This window comes from Quercus robur, chromosome 4 (genome assembly GCF_932294415.1).
Source record: "Quercus robur chromosome 4, dhQueRobu3.1, whole genome shotgun sequence".
Classification (NCBI taxonomy): Eukaryota; Viridiplantae; Streptophyta; class Magnoliopsida; order Fagales; family Fagaceae; genus Quercus; species Quercus robur.
This window is the reverse complement of record NC_065537.1, coordinates 54,110,802-54,124,402: the sequence shown is the minus strand read 5'-3', so window position 1 is coordinate 54,124,402 and position 13,601 is coordinate 54,110,802. Positions and strand designations below refer to the sequence as shown.

The 13,601-nt window shown below is 36.6% G+C and overlaps 1 pseudogene; it reads left to right on the top strand.

The window, feature by feature from the left end:
- The first annotated feature begins 9,250 nt into the window (after window positions 1-9,250).
- Window positions 9,251-13,601, top strand: part of LOC126722186 (uncharacterized) — a 5,840-nt pseudogene continuing 1,489 nt past the window's right edge.

Below are 13,601 nucleotides of genomic sequence, written 5' to 3'. Positions count from 1 at the left end.
CTTGATTGACATTGTTGAGTTTTTGTCTCAAAAATTGTTTTGCCTTGTACCTTTGTGCTAATGGCTTTGTGCATTTTCGAGCATTGCTTGTTTCTTTGCACTCATATCTCTGTGGGAGAAATCTTGAAATCTTTTTTATTGTTGTAAATAGATCTTCAAACTTGTCATGAATGATTAGTGAATGATTTTGTTGATCTTGAGACATGCATAGACTTGTGTCTATATATCTTCCCACTCTTTATTTTTGTTTTGCTATAAAGAGCTCACCAAATGTAAATCTCCAAATGAAAAGAGATATTGAGCTGCAAAAGCCTGTCGCACATTCTAGTATTTGACTAGGAAAAAGGGTAAGCGACCTTATATTAAAGTGAATGTTTATTCAAAAAGGCCAAAGGCCTGTTCTTTAAAGTGAAATGTCATATATCACTCTCACAATGAGAGATGATTGCCTCAAAAGATCAAAAAGATCAAATGTTATGATTGAAAGAGGAGTCAAATGATAAGCTCCAAGTTATGTTATCAAGTTGTGTGGGAGGTCATATATACATATTTCTATAATTGAGATGGTCACATGATCTAGTGCTAATTGTGTATGCCTTGGTTGAATTGATCATTGAAGCTTCACATTAGACGAAGGACTATCTCATTGTTGATATCCACACACAACACACAAGTTTATGTTCAATAAATGTCATATTCATTTGTGTGATTGTACTTGATGAAATGTGTTTTCACATGCTCAATCTGTGTTAATTCAAGTACAAAAAGATTTTTGAGTGTTTTAGGTATTTTTGGAAAGTCTTTTGTTTGAAAAATCTGAAATTTTCAAAAATCCAATTTTGCCCTGTTTTGGCGACTCAGTCACGGGTATGTCAAGTCGCGTGTCTCAGTCGCGTCTTCGCGGGTAATTTTTGGCGACTTGTTCGCGAGTGGAAGGTCCAGTCGCGTGGTTTACTCAGAGATTTTCGCGGCTCAGCTCGCGACTCACTCGCGGGTAGACCTTCCAGTCGCGAAAAACACTTAGAAAAATTTTTCAAATTTTTGTCCTTGAGTGTTTTGGCGGCTTGATCTGGCAACTTTTTGGCGACTCGTTTCAGTCGCGAAAATCGCGTGTTTTGGACATACAGGGGCAGTTTTTAAACTTTTTGTTTTTCCCTCGATCTTTTTGTGACTGTTCATTGTCTTTCTCATCTGCTCTTACCCATTCACACCGTGCCTCCATTTTCGATCTCCATTATTTGCCTCTTTTCAGCTCAAAATCGTCGACTAACAGGTATGGTTTTCTGTCTTGAACTCTATTTTTCTTGTTGGTATGGTTTTCCCTCTGGATTATTCACATTTGATTGTGATTTTGTTATGAGTTTTTAGCTCAACTAGTACTCTTTGTCCATGCTTAGCTTGTGGAAGCTTGTGTTTCTGTTTTTGAGCTAGTTTATTTTGGTGGTTGTGTTCTTCATCATGTGCTTAGCTAGGGTTAGCTATTTTTGTCTGATCTGCTGTTGATGTCGTGTTTCACTATGATCCTGTGTGGTATCCTGTTGATGTGTTGTTGAATGTGGGTCCTTTTTCAGCTGATTATGTGGTTCTATTTGGACTCCCTATACTGTGTAGTTCAATTTGGGCCATTTGTGTCCCTCATTGCTATTTTCTGACCATTTTCATCCAGCTATTAGGGTTTCTTCATTGTCCCTAAAATTCCACTAACCCACTGCTAATATAGTCTATTGGATTGTGTTCTGTCATTTCCCTTGTTCATAATGCAGACTAGTCATGTCACCATTCAAGAAAGCTGCTGTGAAAGGAGGTAGTTCCAAAGGGAAGGAACCAGTAATTGATGTTGATGACTACCCACCTCAACCAAAAGGGACTCGCTCTTCATCAAAGAGATTCGATCCCAACAAGTTCAGATCATATGCAGCCTATCAGTCTTATGAGAATTTCTTTCTACATGCCACACCATTACTAGAAAGAGCTTTGGATCAGTCCTCACTTCATGACACTGACATTCCGAAATGGTTTGCTCACAAGGATTGGAATTACCTTCTATCTGATCCGGATGACATGTATGAAGAGTTGCTAAAAGAATTTTATGCTAATGCAATTGTGGAAGGAGATGAACTTAAGTGCTGGGTTCGGAAAAAGAGCTTTTCTGTCTCTCCTACATATCTGGCAGAAATTCTTCACATCAACAGACCCATTTTCCGACATTCACCGGTTTATGATGATCTCTGTCCTAATGAGAAGCTTCTCAAAGAAAGTCTTGGTCAAGACTTGGAGTTCTCACCCAATGGCAAATCCATCAATGTTTCCTCTCTTTCTCCAAAACTGAGAGTGCTTACAATTGTGATGTTTCACAATTTGTACCCTTTATCAAGCACTGGGTATATGAACCTCGGACGTGCTTTGTTTCTTCATGATCTAATCTCTGATGTGGAAATAGACATCTGTGCTCATATCTTTCATGTTCTGCGCAAAACGGTTCTTCGAAATGAGTCTCGGATATGCGTTCCTTTCTGCAGTCTCATTTCACGGATCTTGAAGCTCAAGGGAATTTATCCAACGGCTGATGAATCTCCTATCTCCAAACCAAGTCCAATCAACATGCGTACTTTCAATGCAAGCATTGGACATAGTCGGAAGAGAGCCAAACCAGAAACTTCTGCATCTCACAGTGACTCTCAGTTTAGCACTCTCTCCCTAGATGAGAAACTTGATCGCATTGTATCCTCTGTCCACGAGTTGAATACAAAAATGTCTGGACTCACAGCTTCTCTACACCATCAAAGCACTCGATGGGATATGAAGTTTACTTCTCTTCAAACTCAATTGGATCAAATTCAGAGAAAGTTGGAAGAGGATGACTAGCCTATTCCATGACAAAAAGGGGGAGTGATAGGCATGATCAGAGGGGGAGGATATTACCTAAGGGGGAGTGTCTTTACATTCTTCTTCAGTTTCAATTTTCTCTTTAAGTTGATATATTGTGTTTTGTAAACTGTTATTCAGGATGTTTTTGTGTTTGTACCCATGTGCTTTTGTAAGCTTTTAGGGTTAATGTATTATGCATAGTTTGTAGGCTTTATGGTATGTACCTTGCTTAATGCAGCCTTTATGCTATGCTAAAATCAGTACTTTAATCTAAATGTTCTGCATTTTGGTTTATGTACTGTCACTCTTGTGCCCTTGTAGGATTGTTCCTAGATGCATATACCTTGTGTGTTATGCATTGGTTGAGTGTTGAGCATACAAGTGTCTTGCCTTGTGCTTGTTAACTTGTATGTCCTTGTGTTCATTCCAAGTGTGAATGAGCACTGTGATCACTATCTTGTGGTGTTCACTTGGTTGATCAAGCCATGGTTTGTTTCTTAACTCCATTTTTGCTTGATCACATATAGCTTGCTTCATATGCATTTCATGCTTTTCTGTATACAATAATCATGGTGTATTGTTGTGTTTCAGGAGACTCATGTTCATATGATTCAAGTGCATCACAGCTTCTAGATTTAGGTGTGAGTGAGTTTTGTTCAACTGTTCCCAACTCACATGTTAAGTCTAGAGTCTGTTTTAGGGTTTTGTCACGGAATAGCCAAAGGGGGAGATTGTAAGGTTGAATTTATTCAACCATCTAATTGGCTTTATTCCGTGCCAAATTTGCTTGTAATTCAGCATTTAGTAACCCTGTATTTAGGTGGGTTTGTTGTAAGGGTAGTGAGTGAGATAGAGTGAAGATTGCTCAAGAGTGTGCAAGAAAACAGAGACTCGCGGCTAGGACTCGCGGGTGACTCGCGGCTGCAAGCCGCCAGAAGCAGCACACGTGCCAAGCATGCTGGAAGATGAACAGTCATGCTAGCTGGAGCACTACAGGACAAAACAGGACAACTGGCCATACGGTTAACTCGCGACTGGATCTCGCGACTTAGTCAAGCCGCGAGCCACCCCTGTTTTGTAAAACCTGACGTTTCACATTCCTCTCCCACTCCAATATAAATACCCCTTTTACCCACGATTGAAAGAGAGCTTCCAGAGAGAATTTTGAGAGAGAAACCCTAAAGAAAAACCAGATTGTTTCACCCACAATCTCTACCTTAGAGTCTCTTCAAATTCCTCAACTCTCTTCCTCTCCATTGTCAAATCCTTGAGTGGCATTATACCAAACCTGGTTCTCACCATCATCTTCACTGTGAGACAGTTGTTTGAATTTCTGGGAAGCAGTTAGGAAGGAACCAATCTTCATTGGTTGATGCTACGGTCTAGTAGCGGAATCCGGGAAGCTAGAAAAGAAAAAGGTTCGGCGCAACCTCGTTGGAGCAAGAAGCTTGGAGGGCTTAGGTGCACTGGGTAGATTAGGCTTGGAGGGTCTATTGCTGTCCTTGTATCCCAGCTGTATTTTCTAGTGGATTGTTTACCGCTTGGAGGGCGGCGGAGAGGTTTTTCGCCGAGAACTTCGGTTTCCTCTTCGATAACACATCGCGTGATGTCTTTGTGTTTGCATCTTCCTTCCTCTCTATCTTTGCCTTTTTATTATCTGATGTGGTTTTATTTTGTTATGGCTTAGATAGTTTTTAACCAATTTCATATTATAGCATGTGTTAAGTTTCCGCACACTAGTTGTTTGACATATTGCTTGAATTGGTTTAATTGTAATTTGGGGGTCTAAACGTTCAAAGGTGTTTTGTACACGTTTTTGAACTTTCAATAATGTAATCATGCTTTTTTTTTGTTGTCAATTTATTTGCTCTTAACTTTTATTAGAAAAATTGAAGAAGAAAAAAGAAAAGAAATGTGAGCTACCAGGAAACCAAATCGTTTGAATTGTTCTGGTGATTGTGTAATGTATCTAGGTTGTGTGGATCCGATATTTGCTATTGTCAATTTGTGAACTTCTTGTTTGGTAGGTGAGAAAGTGTGAGAAAGTACAAGAAATTTGTTTAATATTTTTAGAGTACTTTGGTCATTTTCACTTTAGTGGCATTTTGATAATTTTGATAATTGGGTGAGTTGGGGTTTACCCATAATAATTGGGTTATATTAGATTTGGATTAGAAGCAATTAGTTAAATGAGTTTTAATGGGTAAATGAATTTTATATACCTAACTCAATTATGTTCACCCTAAACTCACTCATTTGACACCCAAAGTCACAAAATGGCAGCAATATGGTGCCAGCCAAACTTATGCGCTGGGCTGGAGTGACCGTTCTGTAATATACCCATATTGTCAAAGCAAGTCACCAAATACGCGAGGCATGCAAGGCCAAAAATGCAACGTGAACGCATCATCAAAAAAAAAATGCAATGTGAAATGAATGAAATCCAAGGACGTGCCTGGGATTTGATTGTGACTTATTAGCACCCAAGCTTATGCGCTGGTCGTTCTGTGATATGCCAATTGTGACTGTCAAGTGAGAGCAAGGGCAAAGCCAAGTAAGCCACGAAAGCAAAGGACCCTATGTCCCTATTGGGACTAGACTAACAGCAAGTCACCAAGGATGGCATTATAATTGTGACTCAAAGCGTTTAGCATGCAAGTCACCGAGATGGCAAAATATATTACATTTTATTCTTATATCTTCTAAATTTATTAAATTTTTAGAAAATAAAAATTAATAGTTATATTATTTTAAAAAATGTTTAAATTTCAAGTTTTTGTAGTCTAAAATTATGCATAAAAAATAAATTTATAAATAGAATAATAAACATTATCTAATCAACACAAAATTTAATATGTGTATTAAGAACACAAAGAATATGCAATTCAATGATTAGATTTTCAAAATATATAATCATGTTAATTTTTTTAGCAAAAGTTGTAGTTTTAGACTACAAAGTAAAACTATACATATAGTTAATCTACAACTTTCCAAAAAAAAATACTATGAAGTTCATAATTACAACTTTCACTTGAAACTAGTACATACAGTTAATCCAGTGAAATTGGTAGTTTTAGGCTACAAAGTAAAACTATACTAAAAGTCCATTTGGATACTGTTTATTTTGTTGAAAACTAAAAATATTGTAACAAAATAATTTTTAAATATGTAAATAATATTGTAGAACTCATTTTTAATGAAAAATTTGTTGAAAAAAAGATATTTATAAGTCCCATAAAATAGTATACGAGACCCACCGAGACCCATTGACAGTGACATTTCACCGGAAGTAGAATTTTGCCAAAGAGATAGTGGTTATGTGCACAGACAACATCCACGTGATGGAGCGTGGGTACTTCCACTAGGTTTAACAAAGTAAACCTATATATACTTAAATTACAATATAGGGTACTTTCACTTTCAATAACTTGTGAACTAAAACGAGCCACTTATACGGGAAGCCGATTACCACCATTTTGTTGTTCCTCCGTGTCACGAGTCAAAGAAAATGCCTCAGAAGCTGCTAGACGAACTGCTTCGAATTTCTTTTGGAGCCAATCACTTGACTGACAAACAAATTGATAAATTGGTTGGTGCCAGCGACGCAATATTTCCACAATAAGAATTGTGCATAAATTCACCACGAACCACCTCAAGGGAGACATGAGTAGTCCAACAAGTAGGTCACAAATAAGAATTCCAGAACCCAAATAAGCGAGGCGAAATAGGGTGAGGTATTCTGAGCTGCGAGGTTGTACATTTATCCTTGCAAGGACAATGCTGTATACCACTGCAGCCATGATAAGAGTCAAGATCATTGCAAGATGTGTTTCAACTGGGGAGGACTTCTGGGTTTGAAAGTGTATTCCGAGTACGATAGCAAGCACTGTAATGAGAGTGACAAAAGACTGATGGAATGCTATAAGTGAACTGCGATCTTCTCCACTTGAATCACACAAACAAAAACAAGATTCATTCAGTTTTATTACTATTACTTTTTCCAAAGTATAAGAAAATCAAAATCCCACAAAATCAATGTGACCTTTGTCAAATTGAACCTTTTCTCCTGGTCAACCACCATGAGTGCAATATCTATCAAGCCAAGAGCTTAACAATCCATTAACATTTTTTTTTCCTACTCTTAATGCATGAGATAATCTATGATAATATGACCTCTTAAGATTTATAGAAATAATCTCTTTTTTTTTGTGGCTAATGACACATGTTTCTTTCTCAAAAAAATGAAATTATTTTTCCTCACACATACATTGTTTTTTACTTTCAAGTATCTTTTACGTAAAATTTCCCTTTGCCACTATCTTCCTCTCATTCATCCACCAAGCACAAATACATATTTAAGACAAAAATTTAAACCACATAATATTATTAATTCAAAATAATTAAATTAAAATATCCCATCATCGACATTACAAAATAATAAGATTTATTATTATTATTTTTTTATATATATAAAACCGATAGAATTTTATTGATTAATAGTATAAATCACGTATACAAAGAGAGACCAGGGGCCATCCATACAAACTAACCACCATCTTCCCCACAAAATGACAAAAACACAAAAAAGAAACTCCCCAAAAATCCCCTGTTCCCCAGTAATACAAACAGAGCCCTTGGACAGTCAGGCCACTTCTTGTGTAGCGGACAGCCTTTGGTAATTCTCTAATATCTCATTACATAACACAGTAAGTCTAATTAATCATCAAAGTAATATCTTAATAAATTAAAAGCCAACAAGTTCTGTTATTAAAATATGAAATCTTATTACATAACATCGCTCATAAGGATCAAATCAAAACAACATAGCTTTAGTTTTTGTTTTTTTTAAGGCAACAAAGAGAGAGGAAAATAAATTATCACACTAGCAACCCCACAAAAACAATAAAACAGACTAAAATTATGTCGCTAAGTTTGTATTTACTATTTAATGGACACATTTGCATCACTGTAGAGATCACAATAAAATAAAAATAAAATAAAAACCTTTAGAGACAATATCAAAATTAATAAGAGGTGAAATTAAATATTGAAAAACTAGTTGGATTTCAATGGTCAACGACCGATTATAATAGGGAGTTTTTTACCCGAGGATGAAGAGAAGGAACAAGAGAAATAAAAGATCTATTTTTATCTGATGGTGATCGTACCAATTAATAATGGTCACCTACTGATTCAGCCAAGACTCAAGGAGTCAGGAGTCAGGACCCATCAAGAGTTTATTTAGAAATAGGCATTTAAGAGAAAATCATGAATTGGTTATTAAAAAAAATTTGTGAAAACCCCTTAGAAAGTCTGTTTACTTTTTTTTTTTTTTATGAAGGTTTTATATTAAAGTTAATAGGTGACGGTAACGATTTAAGTGGAGAAAACTTAGGAGGTATGCATAGCAGATGAGGAAGCCCAGCGTGGAGAACAAACTATGCGACAGATTTCTTTTATTGACAAAATAGATAGAAAGATTGTATTGATATGAACAAAGTATTACATGGGTTCCTGGACAGCTCAGACCAAGCCAACGCAGTGGCCACAGGTCCAGGGAAGAAAAAGAAAAACAATACAAGCAAAAGGGAAACTGTATAGTAACAGAAACTTGAAATTCATGTCCCCACCATCCTTTAACGAGTGCTAAGACCAGAAAGCAGATAAATCCATCCTTTTATAGCAGGAATATGTGAGATTGATATATAATAATGAACAAAAAAAAAGTGAGATAGACACACTCAACGTGTTTATGTGTGTGGTGTGAGAGAGAGAAAAGCATTGATAAGTGAGGACCCGAACACGTTTCATTTAAGCCTGTTTTTGGAAGCTGAAGCTGCTAATAAAGAGAAGCATCCTTTCGCGACAAGATCTTCCACATTCAAAGCTGGAGATATTGGCAATTATTTTGTTTGTTGATGGAGTGTGGCTTAGATGAAATAGATGGTGTGGACTGACTTTTGTTGCTATAGATAGAAATGGAAGTACAGTTTTTGCAAGCTTTTATAGTATTAATTTACTGGTAATGACAGATTGATAATCTAATGCTTACCACTTAGGGAAGCCGTTTTTGCATCATGGCAGAATATACGGGATAAGAATAATATGAAATTATTTGAATGAAAAATTCATAAAAATATATAGCAAATGAAACCTTTCTATGTTATCCCATATATTAATTCTATAATTTATCATGAACAATAAAATGAAAAGAATATTAACTAACCCTGCATGATCTCTGCGTTCTGAGGGTGTACGGACTCCTCCAACATGATAACTTCTATCCATGGATCTGTCCTAAAAAAAAAAAACTATTTTGGGAATTGAAAGCTCACCAAAGATGGGATTGATAGGGGAAGTGACTAAGTTTATGGATGTTTAAATGGGCAGTGAACAAAGTTTATGTCTGTTTGAATGGGTGATAAAGTTTATGCCTGGGCTGGACTGGAGTGATCATTTTGTCATGATATGTCAAGTGGTTGCAAGGCCAAGAAAGCAAAGTAAGTCATGAAATAGATTTTTTTTTCTTATGCCAAAACAAATTCTCACATTTTCACACAAATTAAGGTCTCCTTCCACCACAAGCCAAAAAAATAAAAAGGGTAAACAGGTGTGGTCATTATTCGACCTATTGAAATCGGAACTTAACATAGAGTTGAGACTCACAACAACTCAAAACAAATTTGTTGTGAACATATTATGAGATTCTTTTGTACACTTATATTTTCTCATGCATACGTAGCAAGGCCAGCAAAGTGATGAAAGGCGAGGATCAGCTTTGGGACCTTAATTGTGTTTACCTGTGACCATAGCAAGTCACCAAAGATTGCATAATTAGTAGGGGCTTAGACTTTTAGTGACATGCCGATTTTGACCATCAAGTAGTAGCACGGCCAAGAAAGCAAATTAAGGCACCAAATGGAGTTATCTTTATTTATGCAACAACAAATTTCGTACTTTCTTAATATATAATATGAGGTGTCAGTTGTAGCAAGGCCAACAAAGCAATGAAAGCCGAGGATCTGCTTTGGGATTTGGTTGTGACTACCTGTGACCATAGCAAGTCACCAAAGATGTATACCATAATAAGTTGGGGGCTAAACTTAAGTGATATATATGCCAATTGTAACTATCAAGGGGTAGCAAGGCCAAGAAAGCAAATAAGAGGGGTTTGCATGTATGGTTATTACCCCCAATCTACTTAAACCTGAATTTGACATAAAGATCCTCACCGCAACTCAAAAAAAATTTATTATAAAATTTACTATATCCTTTCTCATGCACACGTAGCATCGTAGCAAGGCCCACAAAGCAATGAAAGCAAAGAATATGCTTCGGAATTGGTAGGTTCTACCTGTGACTGTGAGGCTGTGATTAAGCTTATAGCAAAGTCACCAAATGTCATTAAATGAATTTTTTTTCTAAATAACAATAAATATTAAAAAATTTAGTTAATTGTCACATTTCAAAACAATTTTGAAAACTAGCATCTCGAGTGTCTAAAACTCGAGTTCCAAGATAAAACTCGAGTTTTTAAGTCTCGATTTGTAAGTGGATTAAGTTAAATTGGGAAAAAAATCAGGCTGAAAATCGAGTTTTATAAACTCGATTTCCATTAATTGAGAAAAAACGCCGCTATAGGTCTGTAAAACGTCACTATAGGTCTTAAAAACGACACTATAGGACCCCCTAAACCTGTGCTTATAAAAAAAAATTTGCAGAAAAACACCGCTATAGAGATTTAAAACGTCACTGTAAGGCTTAAAAACGCCACTATAGGTGAAATTTTTGTGCATGGAAATCGAGTTTTAAAGACTCGAGATCTATGTGGCATTTTCACGCTCGCGAAACGAGTCTTTTGGACTCGAGTTATAATATGGATCTCGAGTTTTAGAAACTCGAGATGTTAGTTTTCTTAATTCTTTGAAAACGTTCCTAACTTACTATTTTGAATGGCTGATGGATGATGTTATGCACAATACCTCGTCATTAAATATTAATATGGTGCCGAAGTACTTATGCGCTGTGCTGGAGTGACCGTTCTGTGATATACCCATATTGTGACCGTCAAATGGCAATGCAGGCCAAGAAAGCAAAGCAAGTCACTAGGGGTAGTAATTTTTATCCATATCCATAAACTTACCCATTACTCACCTTATTTGGATAAATCTTAACCCAACTCATTTGATATTTGGGTTAAATGGGTAAAGACCCATTTGATTATTAAACTAGATGGGTCTACATGGATAGATCCACTAATACCCACTAAACCCATCTAAAATTTAAATAAACAACATAAAATCTAAATTTCTAGAAATAAAGAGAACTTTGCGCACAGGGGCGGAGGGAGGGGGGGGCGAGGGGGGGCAGGTGCCCCCCCTGAACTTCCAAAAATTTTACTAATAATGACAATACATTACCTGCCCCCCCTGAACTTCCAAAAATTTTACTAATAATGACAATACATTGCATTGAAATGTATTATTTGCCCCTCTACACAAAAGAGAAAAAAACTTTCCTGTTTACTGCTACATGTTTCAGAACTCAACAGCCTTAACTAATAAACTCTGAGACTACTATATCTCTAATATAAAACTATGGGTCCCATCTAGTAATGATTAAAAAATAAAAAACCTACTGCTAATGCTATATGCCTATGCGGAATAAGAATCACAGCACCCTAATATTAATAGAACTCTGAAAAAAAACAGTGTATATACAGTACAGTATAAAGCACACCTTCCATAAAAAAATAAAAAAATAAAAATTATATGTTTTTAAAATTAAACAAGGGAAGGAAAATAATTACTTTTTTCATAGTTTATAATTTTGTTAATATGGTAAAGGTAAATTTGGTAATTCATTTAGTCAAACATTTCTATGCTCTACTCTCTCTCTAAATCTCTCTAATTTTGGGAGGATTAAAAATGAGGGGTTAGAAGTAGTTAGAACCCCTCCAAATCCCTTCTCCTCCTCCCTTAAAAAAAATCCAAATAAGGTAATTTAACTTACTCTCCCTCTCTCTACTCTACTCCCTTCTACTCCCCCTCCATTCAAACAAGCTATTAGAGTATTAGAGTTTCTGTTGAGTTTTTAAAAGCATTCAAGGTGAGTTTTTAAAAACATTAAAGTCATTGAGTCTCTTTTAAATATTCACAAGTATATTGCATACTCTTAATATTCACGTTTAAATTTTTTTTAGATTAGTTTTTTACTTTAAATCTTGTCTTTAATCTTGCCCCCCCTGGCCTAAATTTCTGGCTCCGCCACTGTTTGCGCATCAATAAAACTTACGACCCAGAAATAAAGAGAACTTTGCATAGGTTAAGGAGGAAAGTTAGGAGAAGTTCTAAAGAGCACGACCTAGCTCTTGATTCCTTGTTTGCTAGTGATTCTGATTTAGAAGAGGAGGAAGTCATTGCTGGAAATCAAACTTTGAAAGAGCTTGCTGCCCCTGATTTGAATCAACAACCCTTATGCATAACATTCCCTACTTTAGATGCTACTACTACTTTTGAATTAAAATCTGGACTAATACATCTCTTGCCCACTTTTCATGGCCTTGCAGGTGAAGATCCTCACAAGCATCTAAAGGAGTTGCATGTGGTATGCACGAGTATGAAGCCCATGGGGGTGACTGAAGATCAAATTAAATTAAGAGCCTTTCCGTTTTCTTTGAAGGATTCGGCTAAGGATTGGCTCTATTATCTACCCTCCGAGAGTATTAAAACATGGAACGAGATGAAGAGGTTGTTTTTGGAGAAATATTTCCCAACTTCAAGGGCAGCCAACATTCAAAAAGAAATTTGTGATGTAAGGCAGCACAACAGAGAGTCCCCACATGAATATTGGGAACATTTCAAGAAATTATGTGCAAGCTGCCTCCATCATCAAATTAGTGAGCAGCTACTTATCCAATATTTCTATGAGGGCCTTCTACCCACTGATAGGAGCATGATTGATGCAGCTAGTGGAGGAGTTTTGGTGGATAAAACTCTCGAGGCCGCGAGAAACTTGATTGCAAATATGGCGGCCAATTCTCAACAATTTGGCACTAGGTAATATGCAAAAGGTGAAGGCTTGTGGGATTTGTTCGGTAATAGGACATCCAACCGATATGTGCCCAACTCTTCAAGAGGAGCCCATTGAGCAAATGAATGTGGCAGGTGGTTTTCCTGGACAACCGCAAAGGAAGTATGATCCCTATTCAAGCACGTATAACCCGAGATGGAGGGATCACCCCAATCTTAGCTATGGGAATCCACAAGTAAATCAGCCCATGACTTAAAACCGCCCAATTTGCCAGCAATATAAGCAGCCATACCCCCCTAGACAACAACTAGGCCAAACTTCTAATTCTAGTACGTCTTTAGAAGATATTGTTAAGTCTCTTGCCACTAATACTTTACAATTTCAACAGGAGATGAAACAATTTCAACAAGAGGTGATGACCAATATTCAAAGTTTGGATAATTAGATGGGCCAGATGGCAACTACAATTAGTCAGCTAGAGGCACAAAGTTCGAAGAAATTACCCTCTCAAATGGTAGTAAATCCTAGAGAAAATGCAAGTGCAATCATTTTGAGAAGTGGTAAAGAGGTTGAGATTCCAGTAAAGGTAGCCCCTACATCGCTGAAGCAAGAAAAGGAGCAAAATGTCGTTGCAGACAAGAATGTTCCCAATGATGATGAGGTACCTAAGCATAAGTTTCCACCTCTTTCTGATTATAAAC